The sequence below is a fragment of the Nymphaea colorata genome, chromosome 7 (assembly GCF_008831285.2).
Source record: "Nymphaea colorata isolate Beijing-Zhang1983 chromosome 7, ASM883128v2, whole genome shotgun sequence".
In the NCBI taxonomy this organism is placed as follows: Eukaryota; Viridiplantae; Streptophyta; class Magnoliopsida; order Nymphaeales; family Nymphaeaceae; genus Nymphaea; species Nymphaea colorata.
In genome coordinates this window covers 9,566,064-9,588,571 of record NC_045144.1, presented here as the reverse complement: position 1 = coordinate 9,588,571, position 22,508 = coordinate 9,566,064, and the positions used below count along the sequence as shown (strand labels likewise).

The 22,508-nt window shown below is 49.2% G+C and overlaps 18 non-coding genes and 4 pseudogenes across 18 annotated transcripts; all 22 read right to left on the bottom strand.

Annotated features, from left to right (window-relative positions):
- Window positions 1–929: 929 nt before the first annotated feature.
- Window positions 930–1,043, bottom strand: LOC116258208 (5S ribosomal RNA; annotated as a pseudogene).
- Window positions 1,044–1,327: 284 nt separating this feature from the next.
- LOC116258272 (5S ribosomal RNA) lies at window positions 1,328–1,442 on the bottom strand. Its single transcript, XR_004173687.1, has one exon. It is a non-coding gene; the product is annotated as a 5S ribosomal RNA (ribosomal RNA).
- A 304-nt stretch (window positions 1,443–1,746) lies between these two features.
- On the bottom strand, window positions 1,747–1,865 carry LOC116258226 (5S ribosomal RNA). Its single transcript, XR_004173644.1, has one exon. It is a non-coding gene; the product is annotated as a 5S ribosomal RNA (ribosomal RNA).
- A 309-nt stretch (window positions 1,866–2,174) lies between these two features.
- On the bottom strand, window positions 2,175–2,293 carry LOC116258220 (5S ribosomal RNA). Its single transcript, XR_004173639.1, has one exon. It is a non-coding gene; the product is annotated as a 5S ribosomal RNA (ribosomal RNA).
- Window positions 2,294–2,603: 310 nt separating this feature from the next.
- LOC116258209 (5S ribosomal RNA) lies at window positions 2,604–2,722 on the bottom strand. The gene has a single exon (XR_004173631.1). It is a non-coding gene; the product is annotated as a 5S ribosomal RNA (ribosomal RNA).
- Window positions 2,723–3,031: 309 nt separating this feature from the next.
- Window positions 3,032–3,150, bottom strand: LOC116258207 (5S ribosomal RNA). The gene has a single exon (XR_004173630.1). It is a non-coding gene; the product is annotated as a 5S ribosomal RNA (ribosomal RNA).
- A 310-nt stretch (window positions 3,151–3,460) lies between these two features.
- Window positions 3,461–3,579, bottom strand: LOC116258269 (5S ribosomal RNA). Its single transcript, XR_004173684.1, has one exon. It is a non-coding gene; the product is annotated as a 5S ribosomal RNA (ribosomal RNA).
- Window positions 3,580–3,889: 310 nt separating this feature from the next.
- Window positions 3,890–4,008, bottom strand: LOC116258257 (5S ribosomal RNA). The gene has a single exon (XR_004173673.1). It is a non-coding gene; the product is annotated as a 5S ribosomal RNA (ribosomal RNA).
- A 310-nt stretch (window positions 4,009–4,318) lies between these two features.
- Window positions 4,319–4,437, bottom strand: LOC116258245 (5S ribosomal RNA). The gene has a single exon (XR_004173662.1). It is a non-coding gene; the product is annotated as a 5S ribosomal RNA (ribosomal RNA).
- Window positions 4,438–4,746: 309 nt separating this feature from the next.
- On the bottom strand, window positions 4,747–4,865 carry LOC116258234 (5S ribosomal RNA). The gene has a single exon (XR_004173651.1). It is a non-coding gene; the product is annotated as a 5S ribosomal RNA (ribosomal RNA).
- Window positions 4,866–5,175: 310 nt separating this feature from the next.
- On the bottom strand, window positions 5,176–5,294 carry LOC116258201 (5S ribosomal RNA). Its single transcript, XR_004173629.1, has one exon. It is a non-coding gene; the product is annotated as a 5S ribosomal RNA (ribosomal RNA).
- Window positions 5,295–6,259: 965 nt separating this feature from the next.
- On the bottom strand, window positions 6,260–6,378 carry LOC116258249 (5S ribosomal RNA). Its single transcript, XR_004173665.1, has one exon. It is a non-coding gene; the product is annotated as a 5S ribosomal RNA (ribosomal RNA).
- A 639-nt stretch (window positions 6,379–7,017) lies between these two features.
- On the bottom strand, window positions 7,018–7,136 carry LOC116258247 (5S ribosomal RNA). The gene has a single exon (XR_004173663.1). It is a non-coding gene; the product is annotated as a 5S ribosomal RNA (ribosomal RNA).
- Window positions 7,137–7,954: 818 nt separating this feature from the next.
- On the bottom strand, window positions 7,955–8,073 carry LOC116258271 (5S ribosomal RNA). Its single transcript, XR_004173686.1, has one exon. It is a non-coding gene; the product is annotated as a 5S ribosomal RNA (ribosomal RNA).
- A 295-nt stretch (window positions 8,074–8,368) lies between these two features.
- On the bottom strand, window positions 8,369–8,487 carry LOC116258251 (5S ribosomal RNA). The gene has a single exon (XR_004173667.1). It is a non-coding gene; the product is annotated as a 5S ribosomal RNA (ribosomal RNA).
- A 499-nt stretch (window positions 8,488–8,986) lies between these two features.
- On the bottom strand, window positions 8,987–9,105 carry LOC116258273 (5S ribosomal RNA). Its single transcript, XR_004173688.1, has one exon. It is a non-coding gene; the product is annotated as a 5S ribosomal RNA (ribosomal RNA).
- A 317-nt stretch (window positions 9,106–9,422) lies between these two features.
- Window positions 9,423–9,541, bottom strand: LOC116258203 (5S ribosomal RNA; annotated as a pseudogene).
- Window positions 9,542–10,694: 1,153 nt separating this feature from the next.
- Window positions 10,695–10,813, bottom strand: LOC116258254 (5S ribosomal RNA). Its single transcript, XR_004173670.1, has one exon. It is a non-coding gene; the product is annotated as a 5S ribosomal RNA (ribosomal RNA).
- A 320-nt stretch (window positions 10,814–11,133) lies between these two features.
- Window positions 11,134–11,242, bottom strand: LOC116258206 (5S ribosomal RNA; annotated as a pseudogene).
- Window positions 11,243–11,540: 298 nt separating this feature from the next.
- LOC116258263 (5S ribosomal RNA) lies at window positions 11,541–11,659 on the bottom strand. Its single transcript, XR_004173678.1, has one exon. It is a non-coding gene; the product is annotated as a 5S ribosomal RNA (ribosomal RNA).
- Window positions 11,660–12,161: 502 nt separating this feature from the next.
- Window positions 12,162–12,280, bottom strand: LOC116258268 (5S ribosomal RNA). Its single transcript, XR_004173683.1, has one exon. It is a non-coding gene; the product is annotated as a 5S ribosomal RNA (ribosomal RNA).
- Window positions 12,281–12,597: 317 nt separating this feature from the next.
- LOC116258274 (5S ribosomal RNA) lies at window positions 12,598–12,716 on the bottom strand (annotated as a pseudogene).
- Window positions 12,717–22,508: the final 9,792 nt, after the last annotated feature.

Genomic DNA, 22,508 nt, shown 5'->3' with positions numbered 1-22,508 from the left:
AAAAAAACTATCTTCTGATTACCGATTTGCCCCCCGTCGAGCTGTGGGCGATGTGCGTTGCGCGGGCCTCGCCTGTACTCCTCGTCGCGAGGGGCGGCCACTGGTGGCGAGCAAAGGAGCGCGATGGCACCCGCGGCGGTTCGTGCGCGGGGGCCGGCAAAGACGGAAGGGAAGCGGTGGGGCCAAAGGGGATGCAACCGGATTCCAGGGGTCCATCCCAGTACTACTCTCGCAGCCGCTTACTTCGGAGTTTGATGGGATCGGTGCGTTAGTGCTGGTATGATCGCACCGTGGAGGTGCGAGACATCCATTATGCGCAACGGGCCGTCGAAACCTCCATCGCCGCGGAGATACGAAGAGCGGTGGAAAAATAAAAAATTTTTGATTACCGATTTGCCCCGTGGCGTGGGCGATGCTGCGTTGCGCGGGCCCTCGCTGTCTCTCGTCGCGAGGGGCGGCCACGTGGTGGCCGGAAAGGAGGCGATGAGCACCGCGGCGGTTCGTGCGCGGGAGGCCGGCAAGACGGAAGGGAAGCGGTGCGGGCAAAAGGGGATGCAACGGGACTTCCAGGAGGTCACCCATCCAGTACTACTCTCGCCAGCGCTTAATTCGGAGTTTGATGGGATCGGTGCGTTGTGCTGGTATGATCGCACCGTAGGAGGTGCGAAGACATCCACTTATGCGCACGCGGCCGTCGAACACCCTCCACTCGGCGGAGATCGAAAGAGCGGTGGAAAAAAAAATAAAAAAACTATCTTCTGATTACCGATTTGCCCCCGTCGAGCGTGGGCGATGCTGCGTTGCGCGGGCCTGCTGTACCTCTCCGTCGCGAGGGGCGGCCACGTGGTGGCCGAGCAAGGAGCGCGATGACACCGCGGCGGTTGTGCGCGGGAGGCGGCAAAGACGGAAGGGAAAGCGGTGCGGGCAAAAGGGGATGCACCGAGGACTTCCAGGAGGTCACCTCCAGTACTACTCTCGCCCAAGCCGCTTAACTTCGGAGTTCTGATGGGATCCGGTGCGTTAGTGCTGGTATGATCGACCGCTAGGAGGTGCGAGACATCCATTATGCGCACGCGGCCCGTCGAACACCCTCCACTCGCGCGGAAGATACGAAAAGAAGCGGTGGAAAAAAAATAAAAAAACTATCTTCTGATTACGATTTGCCCCGTCGAGCGTGGGCGATGCTGCGTTGCGCGGGCCTCGCTGTACTCCTCCGTCGCGAGGGGCGGCCCACGTGGTGGCCGAGCAAGGAGCGCGATGAGCACACGCGGCGGTTCGTGCGCGGGAGGCGGCAAAAGACGGAAAGGGAAGCGGTGCCGGGCAAAAGGGGATGCAACCGAGGACTTCCCAGGAGGTCACCATCCAGTACTACTCTCGCCAAGCACGCTTAACTTCGGAGTTCTGATGGGATCCGGTGCGTTAGTGCTGGTATGATCGCACCCGCTAGGAGGTGCGAAGACAATCCACTTATGCGCACGCGGCCCGTCGAAACACCCTCCCACTCGCCGCGGAAGAATACGAAAGAAGCGGTGGAAAAAAAAATAAAAAAACTATCTTCTGATTACCGATTTGCCCCCCGTCGAGCGTGGGCGATGCTGCGTTGCGCGGGCCCTCGCCTGTACCTCCTCCGTCGCGAGGGGCGGCCCACGTGGTGGCCGAGCAAAGGAGCGCGATGAGCACACCGCGGCGGTTCGTGCGCGGGAGGCCGGCAAAAGACGGAAAGGGAAAGCGGTGCCGGGCAAAAAGGGGATGCAACACGAGGACTTCCCAGGAGGTCACCCATCCCAGTACTACTCTCGCCCAAGCACGCTTAACTTCGGAGTTCTGATGGGATCCGGTGCGTTAGTGCTGGTATGATCGCACCCGCTAGGAGGTGCGAAGACAATCCACTTATGCGCAACGCGGCCCGTCGAAACACACCCTCCCACTCGCCGCGGAAGAATACGAAAAGAAGCGGTGGAAAAAAAAAATAAAAAAAACTATCTTCTGATTACCGATTTGCCCCCGTCGAGCGTGGGCGATGCTGCGTTGCGCGGGCCCTCGCCTGTACCTCCTCCGTCGCGAGGGGCGGCCCACGTGGTGGCCGAGCAAAGGAGCGCGATGAGCACACCGCGGCGGTTCGTGCGCGGGAGGCCGGCAAAAGACGGAAAGGGAAAGCGGTGCCGGGCAAAAAGGGGATGCAACACGAGGACTTCCCAGGAGGTCACCCATCCCAGTACTACTCTCGCCCAAGCACGCTTAACTTCGGAGTTCTGATGGGATCCGGTGCGTTAGTGCTGGTATGATCGCACCCGCTAGGAGGTGCGAAGACAATCCACTTATGCGCAACGCGGCCCGTCGAAACACACCCTCCCACTCGCCGCGGAAGAATACGAAAAGAAGCGGTGGAAAAAAAAAATAAAAAAAACTATCTTCTGATTACCGATTTGCCCCCCGTCGAGCGTGGGCGATGCTGCGTTGCGCGGGCCCTCGCCTGTACCTCCTCCGTCGCGAGGGGCGGCCCACGTGGTGGCCGAGCAAAGGAGCGCGATGAGCACACCGCGGCGGTTCGTGCGCGGGAGGCCGGCAAAAGACGGAAAGGGAAAGCGGTGCCGGGCAAAAAGGGGATGCAACACGAGGACTTCCCAGGAGGTCACCCATCCCAGTACTACTCTCGCCCAAGCACGCTTAACTTCGGAGTTCTGATGGGATCCGGTGCGTTAGTGCTGGTATGATCGCACCCGCTAGGAGGTGCGAAGACAATCCACTTATGCGCAACGCGGCCCGTCGAAACACACCCTCCCACTCGCCGCGGAAGAATACGAAAAGAAGCGGTGGAAAAAAAAATAAAAAAAACTATCTTCTGATTACCGATTTGCCCCCCGTCGAGCGTGGGCGATGCTGCGTTGCGCGGGCCCTCGCCTGTACCTCCTCCGTCGCGAGGGGCGGCCCACGTGGTGGCCGAGCAAAGGAGCGCGATGAGCACACCGCGGCGGTTCGTGCGCGGGAGGCCGGCAAAAGACGGAAAGGGAAAGCGGTGCCGGGCAAAAAGGGGATGCAACACGAGGACTTCCCAGGAGGTCACCCATCCCAGTACTACTCTCGCCCAAGCACGCTTAACTTCGGAGTTCTGATGGGATCCGGTGCGTTAGTGCTGGTATGATCGCACCCGCTAGGAGGTGCGAAGACAATCCACTTATGCGCAACGCGGCCCGTCGAAACACACCCTCCCACTCGCCGCGGAAGAATACGAAAAGAAGCGGTGGAAAAAAAAAATAAAAAAAACTATCTTCTGATTACCGATTTGCCCCCCGTCGAGCGTGGGCGATGCTGCGTTGCGCGGGCCCTCGCCTGTACCTCCTCCGTCGCGAGGGGCGGCCCACGTGGTGGCCGAGCAAAGGAGCGCGATGAGCACACCGCGGCGGTTCGTGCGCGGGAGGCCGGCAAAAGACGGAAAGGGAAAGCGGTGCCGGGCAAAAAGGGGATGCAACACGAGGACTTCCCAGGAGGTCACCCATCCCAGTACTACTCTCGCCCAAGCACGCTTAACTTCGGAGTTCTGATGGGATCCGGTGCGTTAGTGCTGGTATGATCGCACCCGCTAGGAGGTGCGAAGACAATCCACTTATGCGCAACGCGGCCCGTCGAAACACACCCTCCCACTCGCCGCGGAAGAATACGAAAAGAAGCGGTGGAAAAAAAAAATAAAAAAAACTATCTTCTGATTACCGATTTGCCCCCCGTCGAGCGTGGGCGATGCTGCGTTGCGCGGGCCCTCGCCTGTACCTCCTCCGTCGCGAGGGGCGGCCCACGTGGTGGCCGAGCAAAGGAGCGCGATGAGCACACCGCGGCGGTTCGTGCGCGGGAGGCCGGCAAAAGACGGAAAGGGAAAGCGGTGCCGGGCAAAAAGGGGATGCAACACGAGGACTTCCCAGGAGGTCACCCATCCCAGTACTACTCTCGCCCAAGCACGCTTAACTTCGGAGTTCTGATGGGATCCGGTGCGTTAGTGCTGGTATGATCGCACCCGCTAGGAGGTGCGAAGACAATCCACTTATGCGCAACGCGGCCCGTCGAAACACACCCTCCCACTCGCCGCGGAAGAATACGAAAAGAAGCGGTGGAAAAAAAAAATAAAAAAAACTATCTTCTGATTACCGATTTGCCCCCCGTCGAGCGTGGGCGATGCTGCGTTGCGCGGGCCCTCGCCTGTACCTCCTCCGTCGCGAGGGGCGGCCCACGTGGTGGCCGAGCAAAGGAGCGCGATGAGCACACCGCGGCGGTTCGTGCGCGGGAGGCCGGCAAAAGACGGAAAGGGAAAGCGGTGCCGGGCAAAAAGGGGATGCAACACGAGGACTTCCCAGGAGGTCACCCATCCCAGTACTACTCTCGCCCAAGCACGCTTAACTTCGGAGTTCTGATGGGATCCGGTGCGTTAGTGCTGGTATGATCGCACCCGCTAGGAGGTGCGAAGACAATCCACTTATGCGCAACGCGGCCCGTCGAAACACACCCTCCCACTCGCCGCGGAAGAATACGAAAAGAAGCGGTGGAAAAAAAAATAAAAAAAACTATCTTCTGATTACCGATTTGCCCCCCGTCGAGCGTGGGCGATGCTGCGTTGCGCGGGCCCTCGCCTGTACCTCCTCCGTCGCGAGGGGCGGCCCACGTGGTGGCCGAGCAAAGGAGCGCGATGAGCACACCGCGGCGGTTCGTGCGCGGGAGGCCGGCAAAAGACGGAAAGGGAAAGCGGTGCCGGGCAAAAAGGGGATGCAACACGAGGACTTCCCAGGAGGTCACCCATCCCAGTACTACTCTCGCCCAAGCACGCTTAACTTCGGAGTTCTGATGGGATCCGGTGCGTTAGTGCTGGTATGATCGCACCCGCTAGGAGGTGCGAAGACAATCCACTTATGCGCAACGCGGCCCGTCGAAACACACCCTCCCACTCGCCGCGGAAGAATACGAAAAGAAGCGGTGGAAAAAAAAAATAAAAAAAACTATCTTCTGATTACCGATTTGCCCCCCGTCGAGCGTGGGCGATGCTGCGTTGCGCGGGCCCTCGCCTGTACCTCCTCCGTCGCGAGGGGCGGCCCACGTGGTGGCCGAGCAAAGGAGCGCGATGAGCACACCGCGGCGGTTCGTGCGCGGGAGGCCGGCAAAAGACGGAAAGGGAAAGCGGTGCCGGGCAAAAAGGGGATGCAACACGAGGACTTCCCAGGAGGTCACCCATCCCAGTACTACTCTCGCCCAAGCACGCTTAACTTCGGAGTTCTGATGGGATCCGGTGCGTTAGTGCTGGTATGATCGCACCCGCTAGGAGGTGCGAAGACAATCCACTTATGCGCAACGCGGCCCGTCGAAACACACCCTCCCACTCGCCGCGGAAGAATACGAAAAGAAGCGGTGGAAAAAAAAATAAAAAAAACTATCTGCTGATTACCGATTTGCCCCCCGTCGAGCGTGGGCGACGGGAGCATGCTGCGTTGCGCGGGCCCTCGCCTGGACCTCCTCCGTCGCGGGGGGCGGCCCACGTGGTGGCCGAGCAAAGGAGCGCGATGAGCACGCCGCGGCGGTTCGTGCGCGGGTGGCCGGCAAAAGACGGAAAGGGAAAGCGATGCCAGGCAATGATCGCACCCGCTAGGAGGTGCGAAGACAATTCACTTATGCGCAACGCGGCCCGTCGAAACACACCCTCCCACTCCCCGTGGAAGAATACGAAAAGAAGCGGTGGAAAAAAAAATAAAAAAAACTATCTGCTGATTACCGATTTGCCCCCCGTCGAGCGTGGGCGACGGGAGCATGCTGCATTGCGCGGGCCCTCGCCTGGACCTCCTCCGTCGCGGGGGGCGGCCCACGTGGTGGCCGAGCAAAGGAGCGCGATGAGCACGCCACGGCGGTTCGTGCGCGGGAGGCCGGCAAAAGACGGAAAGGGAAAGCGGTGCCGGGCAATGATCGCACCCGCTAGGAGGTGCGAAGACAATTCACTTATGCGCAACGCGGCCCGTCGAAACACACCCTCCCACTCGCCGCGGAAGAATACGAAAAGAAGCGGTGGAAAAAAAAATAAAAAAAACTATCTGCTGATTACCGATTTGCCCCCCGTCGAGCGTGGGCGACGGGAGCATGCTGCGTTGCGCGGGCCCTCGCCTGGACCTCCTCCGTTGCGGGGGGTGGCCCACGTGGTGGCCGAGCAAAGGAGCGCGATGAGCACACCGCGGCGGTTCGTGCGCGGGAGGCCGGCAAAAGACGGAAAGGGAAAGCGGTGCCGGGCAAAAAGGGGATGCAACACGAGGACTTCCCAAGAGGTCACCCATCCCAGTACTACTCTCGCCCAAGCACGCTTAACTTCGGAGTTCTGATGGGATCCGGTGCGTTAGTGCTGGTATGATCGCACCTGCTAGGAGGTGCGAAGACAATTCACTTATGCGCAACGCGGCCCGTCGAAACACACCGTCCCACTCGCCACGGAAGAATACGAAAAGAAGCGGTGGAAAAAAAAATAAAAAAAACTATCTTCTGATTACCGATTTGCCCCCGTCGAGCGTGGGCGACGGGAGCATGCTGCGTTGCGCGGGCCCTCGCCTGGACCTCCTCCGTCGCGGGGGGCGGCCCACGTGGTGGCCGAGCAAAGGAGCGCGATGAGCACGCCGCGGCGGTTCGTGCGCGGGAAGCCGGCAAAAGACGGAAAGGGAAAGCGGTGCCGGGCAATGATCGCACCCGCTAGGAGGTGCGAAGACAATTCACTTATGCGCAACGCGGCCCGTCGAAACACACCCTCCCACTCGCCGCAGAAGAATACGAAAAGAAGCGGTGGAAAAAAGAATAAAAAAACTATCTGCTGATTACCGATTTGCCCCCCGTCGAGCGTGGGCGACGGGAGCATGCTGCGTTGCGCGGGCCCTCGCCCGGACCTCCTCCGTCGCGGGGGGCGGCCCACGTGGTGGCCGAGCAAAGGAGCGCGATGAGCACGCCGCGGCGGTTCGTGCGCGGGAGGCCGGCAAAAGACGGAAAGGGAAAGCGGTGCCGGGCAAAAAGGGGATGCAACACGAGGACTTCCCAGGAGGTCACCCATCCCAGTACTACTCTCGCCCAAGCACGCTTAACTTCGGAGTTCTGATGAGATCCGGTGCGTTAGTGCTGGTATGATCGCACCCGCTAGGAGGTGCGAAGACAATTCACTTATGCGCAACGCGGCCCGTCGAAACACACATCCCACCCGCCGCGGAAGAATACGAAAAGAAGCGGTGGAAAAAAAAATAAAAAAAACTATCTGCTGATTACCGATTTGCCCCCCGTCGAGCGTGGGCGACGGGAGCATGCTTCGTTGCGCGGGCCCTCGCCTGGACCTCCTCCGTCGCGGGGGGCGGCCCAGCAAAGGAGCGCGATGAGCACCCCGCGGCGGTTCGTGCGTGGGAGGCCGGCAAAAGACGGAAAGGGAAAGCGGTGCCGGGCAATGATCGCACCCGCTAGGAGGTGCGAAGACAATTCACTTATGCGCAACGCGCCCCGTCGAAACACACCCTCCCAATCGCCGCGGAAGAATACGAAAAGAAGCGGTGGAAAAAAAAAAAAAAAAAAAACTATCTGCTGATTACCGATTTGCCCCCCGTCGAGCGTGGGCGACGGGAGCATGCTGCGTTGCGCGGGCCCTCGCCTGGACCTCCTCCGTCGCGGGGGGCGGCCCACGTGGTGGCCGACCAAAGGAGCGCGATGAGCACGCCGCGGCTGTTCGTGCGCAGGAGGCCGACAAAAGACGGAAAGGGAAAGCGGTGCCGGGCAAAAAGGGGATGCCCCCCATCGAGCGTGGGCGCCGGGAGCATGCTGCGCTGCTCGGGCCCTCGCCTAGACCTCCTCCGTCGCGGGGGGCGGCCCACGTGGTGGCCGAGCCGAGGAGCGCGATTTGCATGCCGCGTTGGTTCGTGCGCGGGAGGTGGGCAAAAGACGGGAAGGGAAAGCGGAGCCGGGCAAAAAGGGGATGCAACACGAGGACTTCCCAGGAGGTCACCCATCACCGTACTACTCTCGCCCAAGCACGCTTAACTTCGAAGTTCTCATCGGATTCGGTGCGTTTGTGCTGGTTTGATCGGACCCGCTAGGAGGTGCGAGGACAATTCACTTATGCGCAACGCGGCCCGTGGAAACACCCTCCCGCTCGCCGCGGAAGAATACGAAAAGAAAGGGGGAAAAAGAAAAAAAGAAAAAAGAAAACTATCTTCTGATTACCTATTTGTCCCCCGTCGGGCGTGGGCGATAGGAGCATGCTGCGCTGCGCGGGCCCTCGCCTGGACCTCCTCTGTCGCGGGCAGCGGCCCACGTGGTCGCCGCGCCGGTTCGTGCGCGGGAGGGGGGCAAAAGACGGGAAGGGAAAGCGGAGCTGGACTAAAATGGGATGCAACACGAGGACTTCCCAGGAGGTCACCCATCCCACTACTACTCTCGCCCAAGCACGCTTAACTTCGAAGTTCTGATGGGATCCAGTGCATTAGTGCAGGTATGATCGCACCCGCTAGTAGGTGCGAAGACAATTCAGTTACGCGTAACGCGGCCCGTCGAAACACGCAGCAAGGCCCTCCCGCTCACCGTTGAAGAATACGAAAAGATGGCTGAAAAAAAGAAAAAAAAAACTATATTCTGATTACCGATTTGCCCCCGGCAATCGCAGGAGGTTGGCAAAAGAGGGGAAGGGAAATCAGAGCCGATCCGGTGCGTTAGTTTGAAGACAATTCACTTATGCACAACGCGGCCCGTCGAAACACGTAACAAGGACCTCCCGCACGCCGCGAAAGAATACAAAAAGAAGGGGAAAAACAAAAGTATCTTCTGATTACCGATTTACCCCCGGCAAGTTTTCGCAACAAGAGCATGCTGCGCTGCGCGGGCCCTCAACTGGACCTCCTCCGTCACAGATTAGCCCACGTGGTGGTCGAGCCGGGGAGGGTGATGAGGACGCCGCGCCGGTTCGTGGGGCAAAAGAGGGGAAGGGAAAGCGGAGCCAAGGAAAAAAGGGATGGAACACGAGGACTTCCCAAGAGGTCATCCATCCTAGTACTACTCTCGCCCAAGCATGCTTAACTTCAAAGTTCTCACGAGATCCGGTGCGTTAATGCCGGTATGATCGCACCAGTTAGGAGATGCTACGACAATTCACTTATGCGCAAAGCGGCCCGTCGAAACACGCAACAAGGACCTCTTGCTCGCGATGGAAGAATATGAAAAGAAGGTGAAAAGGAAAAAAACTATCTTCTAATTACCGATTTGGCCCCCAACGAGCGTGGGCGACGAGAGCATGCTGCGCTGCGCGGGCCCTCGCCTAGACTTCCTTTGTCGTGGGTGGTGGCCCACGTGGTGGCCGAGCCGAGGAGCGTGATGCGCACGCTGCTGCGGTTCATGCACGAGAGACGGGCAAAAGAAGGGAAGGGAAAGCGGAGCCGGGCAAAAAGGGGATGCAACACGAAGACTTCTAATGAGGTCACCCATCCCAGTACTACTCTCGCCCAAGCATGCTTAAATTTGGAGTTCTGATAGGATCTGATGCGTTAGTGCTGGTATGATCGCACCAACTAGAAAAAGCAAAGACAATTTTGAAGAGATAGAGGGAATCAAGGTCTAGGAAATGTCACTGCCTTTGTCCCTTTAATAAAACAAGTGGTTGTTAAGAACCGATCATATGATAAAAGACTGAGTTAACCCAAGCAAAATAGGCAAGAAATGATAAGACATGTGTTCAGAGGTGAGCTTAGGGCAAGTGTAGCCATTTCATTAGTTTGTGTCTTCTATTAGGTTATCTGTGAGCATTTGTCTACTTGTGTCTTCTAAAAATTTCTTTTCAAGAGTGTTGTACATGGCTCTCTATACCAATTGGTTTAGGAATTGCCAACCTAAAATTCGTTATGAAGGTATAGCAAAAAGCCCAATAGATGTAACATGGTGTATGACAAAGTTACATGACCATCAAAACAATGGAACCTCATAGTAGCCTATAGAATGGTGTGGTATCTTTCCTGTAGGTGAACGCCAACTTAAAAAAAGCAAAAATAAGAACAAGCTGAAATATGCAAAAAATGACTATATTCAAGAAAAATGGAAAAAGAAAACTACCAAAGGTGTCAACCTAAAAGAAAAAAAGAAAAAAAGAAAAAAGAAAACTATCTTCTGATTACCGATTTGCCCCCCGTCGAGCGTCGGCGACGGGAGCATGCTGTGTTGCGCGGGCCCTCGCCTGGACCTCCTCCGTCGTGGGGGGTGGCCCACGTGGTGGCCGAGAAGAGGAGCCCGATGAGCACGCCGCGGCGGTTCGTGCGTGGGAGGGGGGCAAAAGACAGGAAGGTAAAGCGGAGCGGGGCAAAAAGGGGACGCAACAAGAGGACTTCCCAGGAGGTCACCCAATGATCGCACCCGCTAGGAGGTGCGAAGAGAATTCATTTATGCGCAACGCGGCCCGTGGAAACACCCTACCGCTCACCGCGGAAGAATACGAAAGGAAGGGCGGAAAAAGAAAAAAAGAAAACTATCTTCTGATTACCGATTTGCCCCCCGTCAAGCGTCGGCGACGGGAGCATGCTGCGCTGCGCGGGCCCTCGCCTAGACTTCCTCCGTCGCGGGGGGGCGGCCCACGTGGTGGCCGAGAAGAGGAGGGCGATGAGCACGCCGCGGCGGTTCGTGCGCGGGAGGGGGGCAAAAGACGGGAAGGTAAAGCGGAGCGGGGCAAAAAGGGGATGCAACACGAGGACTTCCCAGGAGGTCACCCATCCTAGTACTACTCTCGCCCATGCACGCTCAACTTCGAAGTTCTGATGGGATCCGGTGGGTTAGTGCTAGTATGATCGCACCCGCTAGGAGGTGCGAAGACAATTCACTTATGCGCAACGCGGCCCGTCGAAACACCCTCCCGCTCGCCGCGTAAGAATACAAAAAGAAGCAGGGGAAAAAGAAAAAAAGAAAAAAAAACTATCTTCTGATTACCGATTTGCCCCCCGTCGAGCATGGGCGACGGGAGCATGCTGCGCTGCGCGGGCCCTCGCCTGGACCTCCTCCATCGCGGGGGGCAGCCCACATGGTGGCTGAGCCGAGGAGCGCGATGTGCACGCCGCGTTGGTTCGTGCGCGGGAGGGGGGCAAAAGACGGGAAGGGAAAGCGGAGCCGTGCAAAAAGGGGATGCAACACGAGGACTTCCCAGGAGGTCACCCATCCCTGTACTACTCTCGCCCAAGCACGCTTAATTGATAGGATCCGGTGCGTTAGTGCTGGTATGATCGCACCCACTAGGAGGTGCGAAGACAATTCACTTATGCGCAACACGGCCCGTGGAAACACCTTTCCGCTCGCCGCGGAAGAATACGAAAAGAAGGGGGGAAAAAGAAAAAAAGAAAAAAGAAAACTATCTTCTTCTGATTACCGATTTGTCCCCCGTCGGGCGTGGGCGACGGGAGCATGCTGCGCTGCGCGGGCCCTCGCCTGGACCTCCTCCGTCGCGGGCAGCGTCCCACGTGGTGGCCGTGCCGGTTCATGTGCGGGAGGGGGGCGAAAGACGGGAAGGGAAAGCAGAGCTGGGCAAAAATGGGATGCAACACGAGAACTTCCTAGGAGGTCAGCCATCCCACTACTACTCTCGCCCAAGCACGCTTAACTTCGAAGTTCTGATGGGATCCAGTGCATTAGTGCAGGTATTATCGCACCCGCTAGTAGGTGCGAAGACAATTCACTTACGCGCAACGCGGCCCATCGAAACACGCAGCAAGGCCCTCCCGCTCGCCGCGGAAGAATACGAAAAGATGGGGGGAAAGAAAAAAAAAAAAAACTATATTCTGATTACCGATTTGCCCCCGGCAACTGCGGGAGGTTGGCAAAAGAGGGGGAGGGAAATCAGAGCCGATCCGGTGCGTTAGTTTGAAGACAATTCACTTATGCGCAACGCGGCCCGTCGAAACACGCAACAAGGACCTCCCGCTCGCCGCAAAAGAATACAAAAAGAAGGGGAAAAACAAAACTATCTTCTGATTACCGATTTACCCCCGGCAAGTTTTCACAACAAGAGCATGCTGCGCTGCGCGGGCCCTCAACTGGACCTCCTCCGTCACAGATGACAGCCCACGTGGTGGTCGAGCCGGGGAGCGTGATGAGGACGCCGCGCCAGTTCGTGGGGCAAAAGAGGGGAAGGGAAAGCGGAGCCAAGGAAAAAAGGGATGGAACACGAGGACTTCCCAAGAGGTCACCCATCCTAGTACTACTCTCGCCCAAGCATGCTTAACTTCAAAGTTCTCACGAGATCCGGTGCGTTAATGCCGGTATGATCGCACCAGTTAGGAGATGCTACGACAATTCACTTATGCGCAAAGCGGCCCGTCGAAACATGCAACAAGGACCTCTTGCTCGCGATGGAAGAATATGAAAAGAAGGTGAAAAGGAAAAAAACTATCTTCTAATTACCGATTTGGCCCCCAACGAGCGTGGGCGACGAGAGCATGCTGCGCTGCGCGGGCCCTCGCCTAGACTTCCTTTGTCGTGGATGGTGGCCCACGTGGTGGCCGAGCCGAGGAGCGTGATGCGCACGCTGCTGCGGTTCATACACGGGAGGCGGGCAAAAGAAGGGAAGGGAAAGCGGAGCCGGGCAAAAAGGGGATGCAACACGAAGACTTCCAATGAGGTCACCCATCCCAGTACTACTCTCGCCCAAGCATGCTTAAATTTGGAGTTCTGATAGGATCCGATGCGTTAGTGCTGGTATGATCGCACCAACTAGAAAAAGCAAAGACAATTTTGATGAGATAGAAGGAATCAAGGTCTAGGAAATGTCACTGCCTTTGTCCCTTTAATAAAACAAGTGGTTGTTAAGAACCGATCATATGATAAAAGACTGAGTTAACCCAAGCAAAATAGGCAAGAAATGATAAGACATGTGTTCAAAGATGAGCTTAGGGCAAGTGTAGCCATTTCATTAGTTTGTGTCTTATATTAAGTTATTTGTGAGCATTTGTCTACTTGTGTCTTCTAAAGATTTCTTAACTTGAGCAAGTAATTTTCAAGAGTGTTCTACATCTGGCTCTCTATACCAATTGGTTTAGGAATTGCCAACCTAAAATTCGTTATGAGGGTATAGCAAAAAGCCCAATAGATGTAACATGGTGTATGATAAAGTTACATGACCATCAAAACAATGGATCCTCATAGTACCCTATAGAATGGTGTGGTATCTTTCCTGTAGGTGAAGGCCAACTTAAAAAAAGCAAAAATAAGAACAAGCTGAAATATGCAAAAAATGACTATATTCAAGAAAAATGGAAAAAGAAAACTACCAAAGGTGTCAACCTAAAAAATCACTGTGCTCAACTCAAAATTTCTCCAATAACAAAACTTAGTTTCTTGTGATTACAAAGAGAATTAAAATAATGAGAAATCATGTATTAAGAAACTCTATGACATGATGAGCAATTTTTCTCGACGTATTGTTTGGAAATGAAAGAACAATAGTTTTAAATGAATTTCATAGCATTGGCTAAAAGGTTTTTATCCATGAAGGAAAAGAATTATACAATAGGCACAAGCGAAAGAATTTTTATCAAATTTCACAAGGATTGTACAAGGATCACACTGATATTTATACTGAGGCATTTTTTTAATATCTCCAAGGGGATTTTCTTTTAAAGTTTGCTTTCAAAATCTCATCATCATGCTTTCAAGAATTTTAAGATTTGGTGCATTTTTTCTTCGCCACTAAGTACAGCACCCCTGTCTCAATAATAAAGAGGGGCATTTATCAATAACAAATTTGCACAAATCAAAATGACCATTTTACCCTACACAATACGATTTCAAAGTTGACTTTAAAGAACAAATTTTAAGAACAAGGGTCATTACTGAGTCAAACACATTTTACTACAACATTAAGCACTTAGAGCAGGATCACTTGGGTCGATGCTATTGTAAATTACCATTTTACCGGTACATCAATCACTTAACTTGAAAATTAGAGATTTTTACCAAAACTTCGAGAATTACCTAACATTTGAGCAAATAAACCATTTCTCACCTTTACAAGACCTTAGGAGATGTTATAGTCAGCTTAGTAGGCTTTCCCCACCTTAACCACCTTGCTCTAACTTGATCAGCTCACTAAGACCATGCAATGCAAATCTGGAAGACCAAAACCATGTCAAGCTGAACCAAGCTAAACATATGCTTTCATCAAAGTCCATAGAGTATTTCTTCAATTATTTTTAGTTCTAAAATCTGAATTTGAGTTCTAGAATGTTGTCTTGAAATTAGAGTGACATTCTCTCACCAGTTTTAGCTGGTCTAAGCTAAAATTCTCTTAATCATGATCAGATGAGCTCTTAACAAAGTAGGATCATATTCTTTAGTGTCCAACCTAAGTATTTCAGACTTGTATCAGTTCAAATTCTGATCAATTTGGAAACCATTTCTGTATTCACATGATCAACAAGTCCTTCACAAAGTACTTTTAGCTTTACATCAAATGGACGCCCTACATTAAAATTTTTCATTCCACGCTTGCTCACCATAAAAAAAAAGGGCCATTTTACCCATAAAAATTTAAATTTTGAGTTTTGGAGGGGCCAACAAGGTTACTTTTAGCCAAATTTCATAGAAAGCCTTGTTTTTAACATGCACCATCCAGCGTGATCAGCTTACCCACATGATCCACCAATTTAATTTTTTTGTGCTAGGGGTAATTTGGTCTTTTGCTATTACATGCATATTTTTCATAAAACTTAATTTAGGAGCCCCATTAATCGAAGTTAGCATTTTATATAAATTCACATGAGCCCAATAGACAGAAACTCAAAGTGAGCCAACCTCAGATTTCAACTAAACATGGATTCCAAGAAAAAGAATCCAAACTAAGCCCAGTAAACGCTAATCCCATCCTGGATCTAGGCCTTAACCCATGTCAAACTTAGGCCAGGTCTAGTATAATTTGGTTAATTCTGAACCCATCTACCCCAATCAAGTCAGGGTCTAGGTTCAAGCCTATCTTAGATTTCATATCTAGATTTCATGTCCAGGTGTCACATATCCAGATCTTCTGTCTAAATTTTAGATTTGTGATTTGTCTTTTACATAATCTAATCTATTATTTCAAAATTCAGATCTTAATATCATATCATGATCTAGATCTTCAAATCATATTCAGACCAATTGTCCAGAATCTTTCTTGGATCGAGATCTGAATCTAGATCCCATCATCAAATATAGGTCTAGATCTTCAAATCATGTCCTCATCAATTTTCTTGAATCTTTCTTGGATCCAAATTCTGATCTAGATCACAACAACAAACCAAGATGTAGGATCCATGTTTGCATCCCAATCTTGTTTTGGTTTTTGAGTGCTTTAGGAAAAGTGAAGTTTTATTTTGAAATGAGAGAGAAAGAGACTCGCCTACCAGTACAAGGTCCAACAATTCCAAATGCCTTTATTTAAAGATAGTTTTGAAAATGAAAACTTTTAACTTATTTGAGGAAGTATGATTAGGAACACACTTGTATATTACTTGTTTTGCAAAAAATAGCTTCAAATTGTCATGCTTTGCAATAGCAAACTTTTCAAGTTTTGTTTGAAAAATAAGATATCAAAATACATGGATGGTGACCATAGCTCTTGTTCATCATAGGACCCGAAGAGAGAGATTTTGCAACATTAAAAATATGAAAATAATATGTTAGAAAGAGTAAATATTTAATTCAAGAAAATAGTAGAATTTGTAAGGGTGTTTCCCTTCAAGCTTAAGTTTCAAATTTTTGCGTTAAATAGATTATCATCTTGTTAGGGTTTGATCTTGTCATACTTAAGCTCCTCAAAGATGTGCTTGTGAGCTTTCTTGAATCCCATAAGTGATCATATATGTATGATTACATAAATTCTATATGCTTAAGAAAGAAATAAACAATTTCTATTATAACATACATCTATGAAATAACAGAGAAGAAACATTTGTCAGAAATTGATAAAAGTAAGATTTAATCTAGCAAGTCACTCAATGGTGTATTGGAAATATAGGTAGACCAATGGAAGGCTATAAAGAAATGAGTGTTTAAAAAATATGAAAGATGAATTATCAACTTGAAAAATAAAAAATAACATGCTCAATGCAAATTAACATGTACATCAAACATATTTGGGTGCTTCTTGGGTTGGACATGTCTCAACCTCAAAAGGATGAAAATACCCCAAATCTTTACATCGTAATACACATCCACAAACAATCAGGCCAACAAAAAAACGAATTAGATAGAAAAATGAAAGGATAGATATACGATGACAGAGTGAGAATACACGAAAAGAAATTAAAAGAGAGAAACAGAAAAATGAAAATAAATTTAGGAAAAATATAGATAAACAAAGAGAAAGAAAGAGAGAGAGAGATTTGAAAGTGGAAAAATTAAAAGGAGAGACAAATGAAATGAGCAATAAAAAGAGAGAAATAAACATGAAAAATTAAAATGAGAGAAATGTAAGTGAAAACGATGGAGGAAAGTTAAGAATGAGAGAATTAAACATTAAAATGATAAAGCGATGAGATAAAAGAAGTTAAAATGAAAGAGAAAAAAGTTAAAATGAGTGAAAAACAAGTTTAAAATTGACAAATAAAAGAAATGGGAAAACAAGTTAAAATGATAAAAAGATAAGTTAAAGAGAGAAAAAAGATCTTAATCAAAATAGGAAATGAGGAAAAACGTTTTCCTTGGTCATGATCGGAGAGTTTCAAGGAGGATCATTAGCTCCAGAGAAACTGTAGACCTTCATCGACTTGTATGAAGAAAAAAGACAATAAAATGGTAGAAAGAAAAGTTATAAATACCTTTTAAAAAACGATTTAGTGTAGAGGTGGCTCCTTAGCTCTTTCGATAAAAGATAACTTTTTGATGGTAGCTTAAAAGGGTTGGAAATGCTCTTCAAGAGTGCATCACAAGCTCCTCCAAGGTCTCTACTTGTTTGAAATGAATACTTGAAGTTGATGATGAAGAGAGCCAAACAAGAAAAATTGAAGAAGAAGAAGAAGAAAAAGAGGAGGAGGAGGAGAAGAAATTTAGAAGAGAAGAGAAGAGAAGGCTCAAAGGCTTGAAACGATGATGGATTGATGTTAAATAGAAGAAATGAGGAGATATTTATAGAAGAAGGAGGCTCAAGGGCATTGAGGTCTTTCTTAAAATAAAATTAGTCATTATTGACTTAAAATAGCATAAAAACATTAAGAGGGTCAATCTATCCAAAAATAGGTTGATGGAAGGTTGACCGTGCTAAGGGGTAGGCTGCGCTCCCAAGGCTCACCCAGGCTAGGCCTAGTCTACTGGCATGGGCGGAGGGAAGGGGGGCCCGCCTAGGCCATGGCCCCTGGAAAATGAAAAAAATATATTTTACATTAAAAAAATATAATTTTTTAAGTGTGTAATGTATTTTTTAGAGTTGAATTCAATTTGGCCCTACCCAGATCCAGCGGTTGGACGGTCGGCCCATCCCTAAGGAAAATCCTGGCTCCGCCCCTGTCTACTGGCACACCTAAACAAGCCATGCTGGCCAGCCACAAGCGTATTCTTACATGTTTAGTCTGGTCACAAGCTAGGCTTGGTCAGCTATAGGCCTAGCTGGCCGGGCCAAGGGGGGCAAGTTGTATCCGACCAAGCCTGGCCAGGCTAGGCCTATATTGCCTAGTGAGGCTGGTCCAGGTTCAGGCCTGGCTGTGCCAGGACCATGACTGGTCAGCCTGCGAAGTCGGTTGTGGGTCCCACCAAAGGGTATTTTGAGAATATACTAAGAAATGAGGGCATTTTCAGAAAATTAAATAGTATTTAGATAAAATCAAGGGTTTTTTAAAAAAATCAAACATATTTTCAAAAATCAAGGTTACCTTAGGAATTTTGAATTAAAAGTTATTGGTATTTGGAAAACAATAATAACACCTCAATACTTGAGCATGATCCATGATTTGGATTCAAATCTAAAATTTTTTCTTGGTCTCAAATTTGAAGCTGGATCTAGACTAAGAGCTAAGGATGGATAAAAAATAACATATTTGGATTTGGATCTAAAATTCAGATTTGGATTTGATCCTAAAATTTAGATTTGAATTCAGGTAAAAAGAAGGAATTAGATCTAAATTAAGAATTTGGAACCGAACAAGGATATGGATCTAGATTTTGTATATTGGGTCTAGATTGGGCCTGAATTGGATTGAAGGCACAAATTGAGATCAAATGAGTCCAGAATTGATATTTGGATCAAGGTCTGGATCTAATGTTCTGTTGTGGATCTAGTTTTACAATTTCAATTTGGATATATATGTTGGATCTAGAGCTGTAACTTGGATTTGGTTTGGATCTACGGATTTATTTTGGATCTGGGCAGCTATATAGATCTAGATTTGGATCTATGGCTATATTCTGGACATGAAGTTGGGATTTGGGTCTGGATTTCGATCTAGGGCTATGGTTTGGGCATGGAGTGGGGATTTGGATTTAAACCTTTATTTTGGACCTAAAACTGGGTTTCAGATCTGGATTTGGGTCTAGGGAATTGCTTTGGGCTTTTATATGATTTTTTGGACAAGATCCCAGTTTGGATTTTAAAATAAGTCTAAATTGAGCTTCGGCTTTGTGTCCCAAATTTGAAATTACATCCAAACAAATCCTAAATATAGTTGATAGTCAAATAAAAGAAGAAATTGATATCTGAAGCCAAAAAATGTTCAAAAAATGCCAAATATAGATTTCCAAAAAATTTGGGGTGATTACAATAAGGGTGGGCATCGGGCCGGGTCGGGCCGGTGACCCTGGCACGGGCCCGGCCTGGTCCATTTGAAATTAAAAATTAATTTTTTAATTATAAAATAATTTTTTAAAATATAAAATGTATTTAATAATACTAAATATATATTTTTAAAACAAAAAAAATAAAAAAATAAATTTTTAATGTAAACGGGCCAGGCCAGGCCAGCCTATCGAGCCCGGGCCGGGAAATTCCCGGCCCAAGCCCGGGCCGGCCCGGCCTGTTGCCCAGGCCTGGATTACAATCACAATTGAGCTTAATGCATATTATATCCATTTAATTAAATCATAAATTTCTTATTGTGTGTTTAATGTCAATTCATACGAATGTGAATTGTGCAAATGTCTTTACCGAGTGGACAGTACATATGGAATCTTAATTGTATCCCTATGTGGTTGGAATGAACATCTTTCTATCAAATGTCTATTTTAGTATATGCTTTTAATGTGCATTTTTCTCTACTTCATGTTCATGCATGGTTTGTGCTCCACGCTTAATGTTAATCTAAATGTATCAACACTTCCATGTGCAAGTGTTTTTTCTCAAAAAATTCATATTAGAAATGAGTGCACAACGAATATTTTTCGGATGAAAAGACTATTTTAACTATAGTCTTTGTATTTTTGGGAAGAGAGAGAGGACTAAAAATTTAGTCCTACATCGATCCTTTGAAGCAAGATCTGCCTCCCCTCTCCACTATAAAAGGGTATCATGCCCCCCATATCTACACACGTTTTCGAGCTACTTAAAGAGGCCAATAAATCTCTCCACTATAAGAGGGTATCATGCCCCCCATATCTACACACGTTTTCGAGCTACTTAAAGAGCCCAATAAATCTAGTAATTGGTGCTCAAAAAGCTTGGCCCAATCAAATTAAAATTTTTATTAAGCCTTGGTGTAAGTTCTCGAGTTCTAGCCTGCAGTAGCACTCAACCAAGAACTAACCAGGCCGAGTGTAGAGATCGTGGGAGCAGGCTTGATCAAGTCGCTAGGTTCAGATAATTTCCTTTTACTTCTTCTTTCTTTTCTTATTTGCAATTTAGTATTTTTCTTTCTTTTCTCTTTTTAGGATCATGTTTAGTCTTAATGCGAGACCACTTTTAAAAAAAAAAAAAACATGACTTCTTTAAAAAGTTTCAAAAGACCTAGGTCATGTAGACATGAAATTTAATCCCATATAAGTCCTCTAAGATCTCACCCAAACCGGTCTTAGAGTCCATTACTCAAAACCTGAACCCTAGAGCTAGGACCTAGCCGACCTCTACAAGACCCACTTCTGTGAGGCTTCAATATGAATTCAACATGAAATCCAAGTTATAAACAACATAGTCTGATAATTTCAAGTTAGGTTTGTCCCAAAATCAGACGTAGTCTAGCTAGGTTTGAACCCTCAAGCATAATCCCCTTTGGCCAAGCTAGCCTTTAGCTCATTTAAATCTCAGACTCTGGATCTATAGACATTGGACCCTGATCATGGACCTTGGATTGTTCTCAATAAAATGGTTGGAAATAAATTCATATCATGAGATCAAATCCCAAATCTAGTATATTCAAATTCGAATCTCAAGAAATCACATTATTGGATTTGGATCTCAAGATCTAGGATCTCAAATTTTAGACCTTGATCATTGGATAATGGATCATAAACCCTAGGCCGATTTTAGTGAAAATGAAATAGTGTATTCAAGTCAATGATTTTGGATCTAGTCAATCAAATATTTGGATTCTTTTGGAAGATTATATCATGAGTGAAAATCAGATTATCGAGTTTTGATTTCCAAGGCATTGGATTAAGATTTTTTACTATCAAGATCATATCAAAATATTTCAGACTTTTATAGGTGTCTTCCTCTGTCACGGGCCGACAACTCCGGACCGTGCGGCGCGGCAAACTCTCGCCAGTAAGCCGCAAGCCTTCGCCTCGTTCAAGTGGGCGCAGATCACTTGAACGCTTTCTCGAAAACAAAGGACACAAATTTGCATAAAGAGTGTGGAAAGAAAACTCGCAATATATTTCACTTCAAAGAGAAGAGTACATCACGAGAGAAAGCAAGTAAGCTATTACACTTTACTTACAAGGATGGCCGAAGCCGCTTACAGAATTCCCGATGCCGACCATCCAAAACAAGGAATCCCAATATTACACTTAGGGAGCCGTTTTGGGAGGGTACTCTGACATAGGTGAACAAACTAGCTTACACCAAGACTCAACATAAGCAAAGCAAATACATCAAAAGCAAAAGACTGTACAGACTCTAGACGCAGGGGAACAGGCTCCCCCCTTCAAATCAAGCGCCGGCCTCGGCGCTAACAGCTTCATGGTAGGTCTGGACTTCTTCTGGATGACTTCGCTTGAAGCGGAAGGCATACTCCCATGTTGGCTGATCATCATCTACCCACTTGACCAAGTATCGCTTCGGTTCACCAAGATAGTTCACTTTGTGTCAAGGATTTGGTCCAACTGACGGTCACTGGCACGCCGGGTAGAGGGAGCGCGCTGCAAAATCGGTTCTCTCCGGGGCTGGCTTCTCTCCGGGTCCTCAGTATCGGCATAGAAGGGCTTGAGGTTGCAGACATGAAACACTGAATGCCCCTTGAAGTCTGGCGGCAGATCTAATTTGTATGCCAGCTTCCCAATTCTTTTGACCACAGTGAATGACCCTTCATACTTTCTGATCAACGCTCGGTGTCGCTCACGGAAGATGCCCGAACAGTCTGGGTAAAGCTTGACAAGAACTTGGTCTCCCACTCGAAACTCGGCAGGTCTCTGATTCTTGTCAGCCCACTTCTTCATCTTCTTGGCGGCCTTGTGCAAGAACGCCTTAGCAATCTCCGTCTGTTCCTGCCAGTCTCTGACAAACTGGTAGGCGAAGCTGGGTCTTCCCTTCTCTTGGGCCGCAACTGTGTGAGGCATCAACGGCTGCTGCCCGGTGGCTACTTCGAAGGGGCTGTGGCCTGAAGACTCGCTCTTCTGCAAGTTGTAACAGAATTGGGCCACATCGAGCAGCTTTACCCAGTTCTTCTGGTTGGCACTGACAAAGTGACGCAGGTACTGTTCCAACAAAGCATTGATGCGTTCCGTCTGGCCATCAGTTTGAGGGTGGAAGCTTGTGGAAAACAGCAAGTCTGAGCCTAGCAACCGAAACACTTCACGCCAAAACTTGCCCGTGAAGCGAGCATCACGATCACTCACAATACTCTTCGGCACACCCCAGTGCTTAACAATGTTCTTCACAAACATCTCCGCCGTCTTCTCCGCTGGACTCTCCTTTGTAGTTGGGATGAACGTGGCATACTTAGAAAACCTGTCCACAACAACAAAGATAGAGCTGTAGCCATCAACTCGGGGTAAACTCACAATGAAGTCCATGGAGATGCTTTCCCACGGACGTTCCGGAATAGGAAGAGGCTCGAGCAGGCCGGCAGGCTTCTGATTAGTCCCTTTGTCCTGCTGGCAGATGAGGCAAGTCTTTACATATGCCTCCACATCATCACGCATCTGAGGCCAATAGTAGCCACGTTCAAGAAGGGCCAGAGTCCGCTCCTGGCCTGGATGGCCAGCCCAAAGCGTATCATGGCATTCCTTTGTTAGCTCCCTTAGGAGATTGCCCCACTTCGGCACGAAAACTCGTCCGCCCTTGGTGAGGAGCAATCCATCTCGCAGCCAGAATCTCCGAGTCTTCCCCGCTTCAGCCAAGGCAACCAAGTGTTGGGCCGCTGAGTCTTGCCGCATCCCTTCACGAA